The sequence below is a fragment of the Eptesicus fuscus genome, chromosome 21, assembly GCF_027574615.1.
Source record: "Eptesicus fuscus isolate TK198812 chromosome 21, DD_ASM_mEF_20220401, whole genome shotgun sequence".
In the NCBI taxonomy this organism is placed as follows: Eukaryota; Metazoa; Chordata; class Mammalia; order Chiroptera; family Vespertilionidae; genus Eptesicus; species Eptesicus fuscus.
Window position 1 is genome coordinate 2,831,296 of NC_072493.1, and position 11,498 is coordinate 2,842,793.

The following is an 11,498-nucleotide window of genomic DNA, read 5'->3' on the forward strand; positions in this document are numbered from 1 at the left end:
AGGTATTCCTGCCCAAGTCCCCGTAGGGCCCTGGAACTAGGTCACGTGTCTCTGCACCAACCTGGGGGCCACTGCAGGGCTGTGAGGGGGCGGCCGTGGTGTGCAGGCAACCAGGAGCACCCTTTCCCACAGGGGCAGGGAGACCCCACAGCAGAAGATGGGGGAGGGGTCTACCTGCCGAAGTCGAGGCTGAGCCAGTCAGGGAGACGGACGGACCAGGCCCAGGGAGACCAGGTCCCAGGTGGCACCCTCAGCGAGTCCCAGGCGCCCGGGACACCTGCCCACGCCGTGCCCTGCGTGCTGCCCCAGGGTCACTGCTGGGCGGGGGACACCGAGGAATCCAGCCCAAATCTCTTCTCAAAAGAGGGGGGGAATGGCCTTGAGAGGCTGTTGGAATGACGGTGTTGGTCGCACCCAAATCCAATCTCCTCCCCGCCTTGCTGTGTACCACGTGGGGGTTCGTGCAGGTAGTTGATTTTATCTAGAACTTACTAAGTCTATGCCATCTAAGGTAGTGCTGGTAACCATAGCAACAGCCCAGCTACACGGAAAGTGAAGTTGCCCCTACGTTGCCCTGCGCCAGCCAGCGTGGTGCTGGTCAAATGCTTACACGCTGGCTGGCGGGTGGGGAGCCCCATCCACAGTGGTTGCCGATGTCCCCGGTGTAAACACGCCCACCCTGGCCACCGGCAAGCCACCAGGGCGTCCCGTGAACCTGCCGTGGACCAGGGCTGGGCACCCTTCCAGCCAGGAGCGCTCCCTTCTCGGGCCAGGACCGCGGAAATGGCGCTCTCCTGCGCACAGCCGGCCCGTCTTCCCCGCAACCTCAGGGCCCGTCCTCTCAGCCAGGCCTCTGTGGTCAGAGCCAGCCCGGCTGGCCCTTTGCTGCGAGCGCCCCAGCAGCCAGGAGAGTTTGTGCTGACGCCGGGAGCTCAGGAGGGGCTCATTAGCGGGGAGCCCCCAGGCCTGTGGCAGCTAATCACCTGCCTGGCAGCCCCCGCTCAGAGGCAGCCAATCTGGGGTAGCCCTTTCATCGCCCCAGGAGCAGGCAGGCGGGTGGGGGCCACCGAGCGCGCCTTAGCCAGCCAACCTCCCAAATAAAATTTAAAAAAAAATTTCCCCCAGTATTCAAATATTTCTCGCTTACTTCCCAGTGTTATTGGCGTAAAGGTTGGAGCTCAGGCAGCTTAACTGTTCTGCGGAATGACCTTTAGTTTTAATATTAATATATTATCGTAAAGTCGATGCGAATCATGGATGCAATTTCGGCGTTCAGAGGAAATGCCACGCGCCGAACCCGCGGCTGCTGCCCTCCCCGCGTCCTCGGCCGCTGCCAACGGAATTAATATGCGTCACCCCTCTCCCGCCTTTATTTACTCAGAGCGGGTGGCCGGCAACTTTATCAAGAGTAACATTATCAAGAGCTTTCCTGCAGCTTCTTCATCACATTCACCCCGGCGTCGGCGGGACACTTGTCAGTGTCAATCAAATCGCAATAATACGCAGATGATTTGCTCATTTGGTTTAATGAAATCTTCCTGCTTATTTGCGCTGCCTCCATTACACCACGTAATTGCCGCGGCGGCGGGAAAGGCAGCGGTTGCCTGGGGGATAAGAGGAGACGATGGGTATATGAAGGGCTGGTTTCTTTGCCTCTGTCTCTCCCCAGTCACTCATATTCCTAAAATTAATATTGTATTTGAATCCAGCCCCGCCATTCTCATGCAGGCTAACATTGTTATTACTTATTATTTGGATGTGAACTCATTTATTTTTAGTTTTATGTCCAAGCTGTCAGGCTAAATTTCATTGTGAACTGCCACGTGCAATTTCTAACTGCCATTTAGAACTCGATTCAAACCCTGAATTATGGAGTGAGCGCCTTCAAAGGCCGGCCTGATGGGGAGTTGGGGGGGGGGGTGCAGAGCTCCGGTTCCCCCACAAATCAAAGGGGCCCGGGATTGCTGTGGGAGGGAGGCCGCAGCCTTCGCGCCTCTGGCCGACAGGCAGGTGGGCGAGCAGACAGACCCCACGGCTGTGCACTGCCCTGGGAGGGGGTGGGACCGCGGCGCTGAGGCAGGCGCAGGTGCGGCGTCCTGGTGACTCTCCTCCCTGGGCTGCTGCTGGGCCTCGGGAGGCAGGGACCGCTGGGGGGAGGGGGGCTGGGAGGAGCCACGGTTAACGTCCAAGTGGATGGTGGTGTGCTTTGGTATCGCCACAGAGGAGCGTGGGGGGGGGGCGAGGGGCAGACAGGCATTGGAGGTTCCCTCCTGCGGGCAGCGGGGCACAGGGAGCACCTCCCCGACGCGCTGTGAGGCCCCTCTGGGCGCTCCCGCCGGGCCTGGGGTGGAGGGAGCGGGGCGCTGAGACGCAGGGGCTGGGCTCTGGGAGCACCGGGTCCAGCCTGAAGGGCAGAACGGAGGCTCTGCCAGGAGGCCCGCGGGCAAGTGGTGCTGGGATGGAGGGGCAGCGGCCCCCGCGCGGCACGGGCCACAGCGCCGTCCCCAGGTGGCCCAGGCCCCTCCGAGGACCAGTGTCCAGGAGCCGCTGCAGGCCAGCCCCGAGGGCCCCGGCACCGCCCGCAGCAGCACTTCACGGCCAAGCCCAGGCCCCGCGTCTCCCCACGCGCCTGGAGAGACCTGGGAGAGCGGCCCCACCCCCTCGGCGTCTGTCCCTGCGGAGCTGTGTCCCACAGGCCAGGCCCAGGGGCCGCTGCCACAGGGTCCAGGGGTGCCTCACACTGAGGGGAGAAGAGGGGAGCGTTCGCATCCCCCTCCTCTTAGTTGACCCCTGACCCCGAGGACTGACAACCCACACACACTGTGTCTCACGTTCAGAGGGCAGGGCGGCGGGGGGTGGGGGTGGGGTGCTGAGCGAGCCCGAGGGGCTGTCCCGGCCGGACAGGGCGCTGGCGACCCCTCTGTCCCCGTCCCTCTGCCTCTGCCCCGGCGAAGAGGCTGCTCTTCTCACCGACCCCAGATCTGAGCTGGGGCGTGGGGGCGCTTTAAGGAGTGTCCTGTGTCTCCCCCCCCCACCCGGCTGCGGGTTCCGAGGGTGAGTCACACACCTGCTGTGTCGTAACTGCTGGAGGCGACGCAGCTTACACCCTGTCTGAGGGCAGCGCTGACGGGAGCTGGAGCCGGTCATTCCTCCACTGCACTGAGAGCATCGCGGGGGCGGCACTGTCCTAGGTGTGGGGACCCCCCGCGGGGAAAACAGGCGAGCATCCTGCCTCCTGGGGGCCGACAGTCAGGGAAGGGACACTGAGGACAGACAAGATTCAAGTAAGACACGCGGCTGGTTAGACGGGGCGGCTGGTTAGATGGGCCGCGGGAGCGAGGGGAGAGCGTGGCCATGAGGCCCAGGACGGAGGAGAGGCGGGGAGGGGGTCTCGCGGGAAGGACACGCGGGGACTTGGGGTTTGACTCTGAGAGGGGAACATCGGCCTTTTGAGCGGAAGAGAGACGTGACCTGAGTTAGGTTTTAACAGGATCTGCCGCTGGGTTTGCAGGGCAAAGGGCGGAGAGCGATGCGAGGTTTGAGGGTAGTCAGGTGGGCAGGGGCCGGCGGGCACCCGGGAGCAGACAGGGTTCTGAGAAGCGGCTGGATTCGGGGTATGGATGCAGTAGGGCCCCAGGCCTGCTGCCAGGTGAGGTGGGAGACGCTCAGGGTCGGCCCATCCACAGCAGGGCCCATGCCCGCCCCCGACCCCCCCACCCCGTGTTGCGCAGCGGGTGGCCGAGGGGTTCGAGGTGACCGCGTCCCCGTGAGCATGGTGAGCGAGCAGTGGGGGGCAGGAGCCTGGACTCGGGGAGAGGCCCAGGCCGCAGTCTCGGGTTGGGAGCCGTTGCTGTGCAGACTGGACGAGGCCCCTTTGCCCGGCTTGCGGCCTCCATCCAGCCAGGCTCCCGGACAGCCATCCTGTCCTCTGCCCAAAGCTGCTCTCAGGGGGGCTTCCCAGAAAGTGTTTGACCGGCGGGTGCCCTGCTACTCCCTCCTCTTCAGCGCAAAGTGAGCGGAGGCTGGGGGGGCGAGGCCAGGGTGATCTGTGAAAGGACAGTCTCTGGGCCTCGCTGTCCCCTCACCCCCTCACCCCCTCATCCCCTCATCCCCTCAACCCCTCATCCCCTCTGCCACCTTCCCCTTGGGCCACTCGCAGCCACAAGGCGCACAGGGGCACACACCCACTCTGACCCACTCACCACCCTCCACGCACCGCCTGCCCCCCACCCACATCACCCCCCCAGCACACACACACCCCCCCCCGCACACCCCTACCACTTCCCCTCGCACGCCCCCCCACCCCGCAGGCTCTGGCCAGAGGATGCACGGGCAGGGAGAGTCCAGAAAGGCGCTGATTCGTTTATTGGGGCTGCAGGGCTACAGTCTATGGGGCGAAATCACATGGCAGGGGGTTTGGGGTGGGTCCTGCTGGGCGCTGATTGGTCAGAGGTGGGGAAGAAATCACTTCTTCAGGTCTGAGGGCAACTCCAAGCTCCCCGTCCGGAACCAGGTCCAGGGCCGGTGTGGAGGCCGGTGTGGAGGCCGGTGGCCAAGGGCGCGGCCCGCCCGCCTGCGGGCTCAGGAGCTGAAACAGTTCAGATAAGATGTTATCTCAGCCGCCTGGGGCTGGGACCTGTGAGCTTCCTCAAGGTGAGACTGAGGTTAGGTCTTGCAAGCCGCAGAGAGGAAAAGGATGTCTTAACACCGCGGTTAAATCCCCCGGAACATGGGCGCCCCATCACCATCCTGCCTGGCCAGGGACTCCTTGGTGTGTAGTTTGCAAAGGGGGGGCCTTCACGCTGTCCCACGGCTGTCCAGCCGGATGCAGGGCGGCCCCGGGGCTACACCTGTCTGGTGTGCAAATCCGTCTGCTGTGCAGCCTCTTCCCAACACGCAGCTGGCTGGTCTCAGGTGTGAGCAGAGCCCTCCCAGCGGGAGCGAGGCCTCAGGTGTGAGCAGAGCCCTCCCAGCGAGGGCGGGGCCTCAGGTGTGAGCAGAGCCCTCCCAGCGGGGGCGTGGCCTCAGGTGTGAGCAGAGCCCTCCCAGTGGGAGCGAGGCCTCAGGTGTGAGCAGAGCCCTCCCAGCGGGGGCGGGGCCTCAGGTGTGAGCAGAGCCCTCCCAGCGGGGGCGTGGCCTCAGGTGTGAGCAGAGCCCTCCCAGCGGGGGCGAGGCCTCAGGTGTGAGCAGAGCCCTCCCAGCGGGGGCGGGGCCTCAGGTGTGAGCAGAGCCCTCCCAGCGGGGGCGAGGCCTCAGGTGTGAGCAGAGCCCTCCCAGCGGGAGTGAGGCCTCAGGTGTGAGCAGAGCCCTCCCAGCGGGGGCGGGGCCTCAGGTGTGAGCAGAGCCCTCCCAGCGGGGGCGGGGCCTCAGGTGTGAGCAGAGCCCTCCCAGTGGGGGCGGGGCCTCAGGTGTGAGCAGAGCCCTCCCAGCGGGGGCGGGGCCTCAGGTGTGAGCAGAGCCCTCCCAGCGGGGGCGGGGCCTCAGGTGTGAGCAGAGCCCTCCCAGCGGGGGCGGGGCCTCAGGTGTGAGCAGAGCCCTCCCAGCGGGGGCGGGGCCTCAGGTGTGAGCAGAGCCCTCCCAGCGGGGGCGGGGCCTCAGGTGTGAGCAGAGCCCTCCCCAGCTCCCAAGGCGCCGAGCCTGCGCAGTGCTCGCCAGGGGGCCTGAGAGTCGCTAATGGAGACTCCGGACGCATGGGTGAGTGGAAGCCACAGAAGGCCCTCCTCCTGAGCAGGTCCTCGCCTCTGCGGGCTGCTGTGAGCCCCGACAGCACCGCCCTGGGCTGCTGGGTGCTCCCGAGTCATCACCAAGGAGGCCGAGGTCTTGGTGCCCGGGAGCCGCCCGGCCAGACCGCGAGGGCGAGGGCTGTAGGAGCGGGTTTCCTGATGGAAAGGGTGCTTCCACCGCAAATCCACCCGGCAGGTGGCCTACGGGGCCCACGGGGGGTGGCCGTCCCCCTCTAGCTCTTGTCCCCTTGACAGCACCCAGCGGGGCCATCCAAGGGAGCCACTTCCTCTGGCGTCTGTCCCATCTCTTCCACCGCATGGCCAGCTTTTTGAAGTGCAATGCCACACCCACTCTTTATCCCTCGTGTGGAAAGGACACGTTCTCACAGTTCGATTTCTCGGTACCCCCTCCCCTCCCCCCGCCCAAACACACCAGGAGTGCTACCTCCCTGGTGACGCCCCACATTTCTCCCTAAACACAGGCCCCGCCAACCTCGGCCTGGTCGTGGGCATAACTGCGGGGGATGGGGGGGTGTCTGAGGCATCTTAGATGGAGGGTCAGGGACCATGTTCCCTCCTCTCTGTGCACCTGAGCCCTGGGGCCCGCCCCCCTGCTGGCGTCTGTGAGCACTTTGTCTAAAGGAAACATAACAATTTCGGTGAATGCTTCCAGGAATGCAGATGTCGATCTGGGCTGTTTAAGAGCCTGGACGTGTTTGTTGTCAAACGTGCCTACAGGGTTCTCGGAGAAACAAACCGTCCATTTCTGCTTTGCCGCCTGCATTCTTCCCACTGCCCACCAGAGGGCACTCGGCCGCCCGCCAGGAGGAGTTGCTGCCACGCCCCGGAGTTATTTACCCCCCAGCGCCCTCCCCGCCAGCAGCCTCCCCTGCGGGGTGGGGTGGTGGCGGGGTGGAGTTTGTCTTTTAGCCTCACTGGAAAGGGAGGGGCTGCCGTTACTGGGGAAACACGTTCCTTTGAACCCTAAAGTTTAGGATAACCGTAAGGTCTCCGCGGTCCCCGCTGTGCAGTCACATTCCCGCAGAGCCGCCGCACCTGCCCGCAACACTCCTCCAGGTCATCGCAGCCTTTCTCGTCCTTCCCCCGCACGTGAAGGACTGTCCGGCACTTGGTCGTGTCGGAAAGAGAAAAGGTGAACATCCTTGCAGCTGGCGGTGCAGCCGTGCGCGGGCCTGAGGCCCCCTGGCTGCCGGTGGACGGAGCAGGTGTTCGCTGAACCCGCAAGCGCCCGAGACCCGCCGCTCCCCGCACCGCCCCCCCCCCCCCCCCCGAGTTTGCGGGCGCCGCCGCAGCCCGCCCCCCGAGCGTCTCGGAACCGCTAGCGGGCAAGCACCCAGCGGGCGGCCGGAGAGCACGTGGCGCGGACAGTCGCGGACAGTAAGTCCGCCTTCAGAGTCGGGGCAGACTAGCCGCGTCTCCCGCTGCAAACTCCCCGCTTTCCTGGGGTTCACAGCAGCAGACGTGGCGTCCCGCTGCCAGCAGAGGGCGTCCTTGTGTCTGATGCTCACGGCAATCGCTAGGAGGCGGTTCTGCATCAGCTGCGCCGGGGTCACCACACGCTCCTCTCCCCTGCCCCCCATCCCCTCCCCCCCCCCCAACACACACACACACAACCCGCACGTCCTCAGGCCCCACAGCTTAGAGACGCGGGGATGGGGAACCAAGCTCAAGGACGTCCTGGCCGGTCCGGGTAGTCCGTGGGGCAGGGTGGGGAGGGGCTGTTCTAGAAGAAGTGGATGAAAGAGAGCACTGAATGCAGCAGGGGCCTTGCTTGGATCCTGGCTTAGGAACCCCAGGCTGTAAACGCCTCTTGTGATGCGTGACCAGGAGGACGGTGTGAACAGGCGTGGCCCGCAGCGAGGCTAGGAAGTTGGACCTCTCCAGTGTGCTGTGGCTGCCGTTCCTGGACGGCCCTTAGGGCAGAGACGGGCAACCTTCTGAGCTGGTGTGTCAAACTTCGCCAAAACACTGAGCATCACTCGGGTAGTGTGTCACTTTGAGGAAAAAACTAACTCCAAGACTCTAGTCGCAAATGTTTCATCCTCAGGAGCAGCAAATGTTTCATCCTCGGCATGCGGCTGCGTGTCATCAGAGACACGCGTGTCATAGGTTCGCCATCACCGCCTTAGGAGATGCATGCTGGGGTGATGGGCGTGAAGGTCATGACGGCAACTTCGTGTAAATGATTCGGGAGGAGAAATGAGGAAAAGGAACATGGCAAAGCTGTGAGGCATTGCTGCGTCCGGGGTGGGTTACGGGTGTCCTGGGGATCTGCCTTCCCCTGGGACTGAACTTGCATGACAAGTTGGGAGAGGAGCGGTGACGGGCCACCTGCTGGGGGCAGACCCTCAAGGTTGCTGAGATGCCTGGTCTTTCGAAGTCACTGTTTGCCCATCGTGAGGACAGAGGCCTCTGCGGGGGGACCGTGCCCCGCCCACGGCGAACCCTGACGTATTTATCAATGGATGAACCTCTCTCTCTCTCTCTCTCTCTCTCTCTGTCGCTCGTCGTCTTTCTCCGAATCTGTCACTCCAGCTAAAGCTAACCCCACGCCTTTATCTTTCCAAATGCTTGGGAACCGCAGTGAGGTGCGTTGGCAAAGATAAGGCCGGTTGAAGAGAGGACGCTCGTGGGGGCAGCCGCCTGCAGCTGCGGGAGCGGGTGCTAGTTGTGTGTGTCGCTTGGTCGTCAGAGGACGTCGATGGCTCTCCCCGGCCTCTGTGAGCCGCCACGCTGTGTCCCGGTTGCTTTGCCTCGCGGCCCTCTGACTCAGAGGAGACAGGCTGTGCTCCGTGACATGCGTCCCTCCGTCCCTCCGGTCGTGCATTCTCCGCTCACCCGTTCACCCGGGGCCGGGGTCACCGGGACCCGAACGGGGGGACCGAGGGGCCGCCAGGAAGTGGAAGCTCAGTGTGATGCTGATAAGCAAGCACTGCAATGGCCAGCGAGGACGGAGGGCGCAGCAGCCATGCCCGTCCACGTCCAGTGCTGCTCAGACGGCAGTCGTGGGCAAAAGCCATGACTTCCGCCTCGTCTGAGGGTTACCGGCAGCCATGGGAGCGTCACTTATTTAAGATCCTCCCTGAAGTCCATTCACTTAAGACAACTTAAATGCCTGCTTTGGTCTCACCCCAAACACTGCTAACCATAAAGTTGTACTTTTGATATGTTACTTTTTTCTGACATGTTAGAGTAAATCCACAGCTATGTGATCACGGATGTATCTTGAACGGTACATGTCGTCAGGGACACAGGTTCCACACGATCGAGGAATCCTTTCGCCAAAGGGTTCAGGGGCCAGTGGACTGAGGTGAGAGCACTGGCTGGTGTGTGTGCATCTGAAGTGCATACACACTTCCCCTACCCCAGTGGTCGGCAAACTCATCAATCAACAGAGCCAAAGATCAACAGTACAACGATTGAAATTTCCTTTGAGAGCCAAATTTTTTAAACTTAAACTTCTTCTAACGCCACTTCTTCAAAATAGACTCGCCCAGGCCGTGGTATTTTGTGGAAGAGCCACACTCAAGGGGCCAAAGAGCCGCATGTGGCTCGCGAGGCGCAGTTTGCTGACCACGGACCTAACCCCATCCTCCTCCCTTTAGGAGTAAATCAGTGATCTGCTCCGTACAATCCACTTCCCAGAAACCGAGAGACCAGGGGACTCAGTATCGCTTTGGCGATTAGAACATGAGCTGGTTTCCTGACGACTCGGAGATCACATGTTTATTAAGTCCTGACGCAAGAAGAATTTATCTTTAGACGCAAATATCACGTTTGCCCCCAAAATTTAGAGCGAGGACTGTAACACGAAGGGACTGACTGTTTCGTACGGAGGGTTAGGCTGGCTGGCTTTCCCTCCCAGGACTTGGAGTTTAGTCTTAAGGACAGCGGTCCCTCGAGGCTGCCTCTGAAATTCCCTTAGACAGATCCCCCCATTTTCACAACGAGCTACTTCCGTGGTGCAGAGCTCGGGCATGCAGGTTAGGAGGCGTCTTAAATGTATTAAATGGCTCTGCCTTTCCTCGGTCAAAGATGCATCACAGCCTGCTGCTCCAGGCACTGAGCCGGTGCGGAAAGGGGGGCGAACCGTGAAGAGCAAAACAGACAGGGTCCTGCCCCGTGGAGCGTACCGGGCGGTGTGGGAGAGACACTGAGTCATCCCCCCAAATGGCTCTCAGGAAGTGGGGTTTGAGCTGAGATGGGGGGCAGAGCGTCATGCCTCCGGGGAGTTAGAGTGGGGGAGGCTGGAGCTTGGGGCGGGGGGCTCCACGGGTGTCAGCCCTGCCTCGCTGGGCCCACAGCCACCGCAGGGAGTTTGGGCTCTGACCTAAGAGCGATGGGGAACCTTGGAGGGTTGGACTCAACAAATATCGAGGCTCTGTCAGCAGTGCAGGGCAGTCCATGGTGTGGGCACACAAACCACAGCACTTCCGGAAACTCCCCGAACCCGCTGGTTCCCGCGCCCGCCCCCCCATCAGCAGTGGTTCACTGTGTCTCATCCCCGTGAATGGCCTCACCATTCATCCGCTAGCTCAAGCCCCAAATCCAGGTGCCATCCATGATACCCCCTCTCGTTTTCACCCCGTACCCCCATATCTCACCCACAGCCAAGTCCTGTCCACTCCGCCTCTCCACTGTCTCTGGAAGTCACTCACTTCTCCGTCGCCTCTGTCAATTCGCCTGGTTCCCTAAACTCTCGTGGCCCTCCGCACAGAGCGGCCATTCCCAAATACAAACCCCACGATGCCAGGCCGCCGCCAAGCCCAGGGGCCTGGGGTACATGATCGGCCCGAGCCAACCCTGGCAGTCACTCCGCGTGCCCTTGACTGTCCCTCCTGCTCTTCTTCCAGAGACGGGGGGAGAACAAGACCTCGTTTTGCTGGGCGTCGCCTCATCTGGGCCTCACCTGGGCGTGCCTGGGAGGGCAGCGGCCACCTTGCTACCAGCCTGGAAATGCCATTCCTGGGAGCGCAAGGAGAGCAGTGCCCGAAGCGGGGGCCACGCCGGGGCCCGCCCTACCAGTGGGGGAATCCCCGTGCCATGGAAGCCAGGGGCAGGTGGGTTTCCTGGTATGCGCAGGCCTAGGGATTCCAACCGACATGTGTCCGAGGCATCAGGGCCAAGCGGGCGGTTGGACACGCTCCTCTGAGGCACAGCGGCGAGGTCTGAGCTGCAGAGAGACATGTGAGTCCTGGGTGTAGCTTGGGGTAGGGATGAGATTGCCAAGAAGAGAGGAGAGAGTGAGATCAGAGGAAGAACTGGGGAGAGGAGGAGGAGCTGCAAACCAGAGAGGTGCCCAGGGAGACCCCCGGGGTCAGAAGGAAGGGCGTCCTGCTTGCCTGTTGACACTGACGGAGACACACGCTAAGGGCATGAGCCTTCCCGAGTGCATGCACACTGGACAGAAGCAAGCGGTGAGGAGTGTTTTCAGCGGGGGAGGAAGCTGGGCTTCAGGACCTCCCCTAGGGATTAACATTAGGAGACTTTGGCCGCCTGCCATTCCACTAGAGGCCGTTTTACCAGCATTTCAAAGGTGAGCACAGTTGAACAGTAACCCAGTTAGAGTCTATTTCTCCTCTTCTGAATGCAATATATCGCCTGAGGTGGAGACCGGGCGAGCTTGCCAAGAGAAGGCACCATGGAGAGAAAAGGCTTGAGGTGGAAGCTAATGGCAATAGGCACAGAATTGGTCTGGGGACCGACATGGGACATGAGATGGGAATGAGCCAGCATAGGGTGTGCCTTGTAAGT

General features: G+C 62.3%; 1 protein-coding gene across 2 annotated transcripts in view; it reads right to left on the reverse strand.

Moving 5' to 3' along the window:
* Positions 1-4,349: 4,349 nt before the first annotated feature.
* Positions 4,350-11,498, reverse strand: part of RBL2 (RB transcriptional corepressor like 2) — a 55,953-nt gene continuing 48,804 nt past the window's right edge. For both annotated transcript variants that reach the window (XR_008554897.1, XM_008152336.3), the window contains one exon: positions 4,350-4,588. The gene's annotated coding sequence lies outside the window, so the exon portion shown is untranslated. The remainder of the gene's footprint in view (positions 4,589-11,498) is intronic.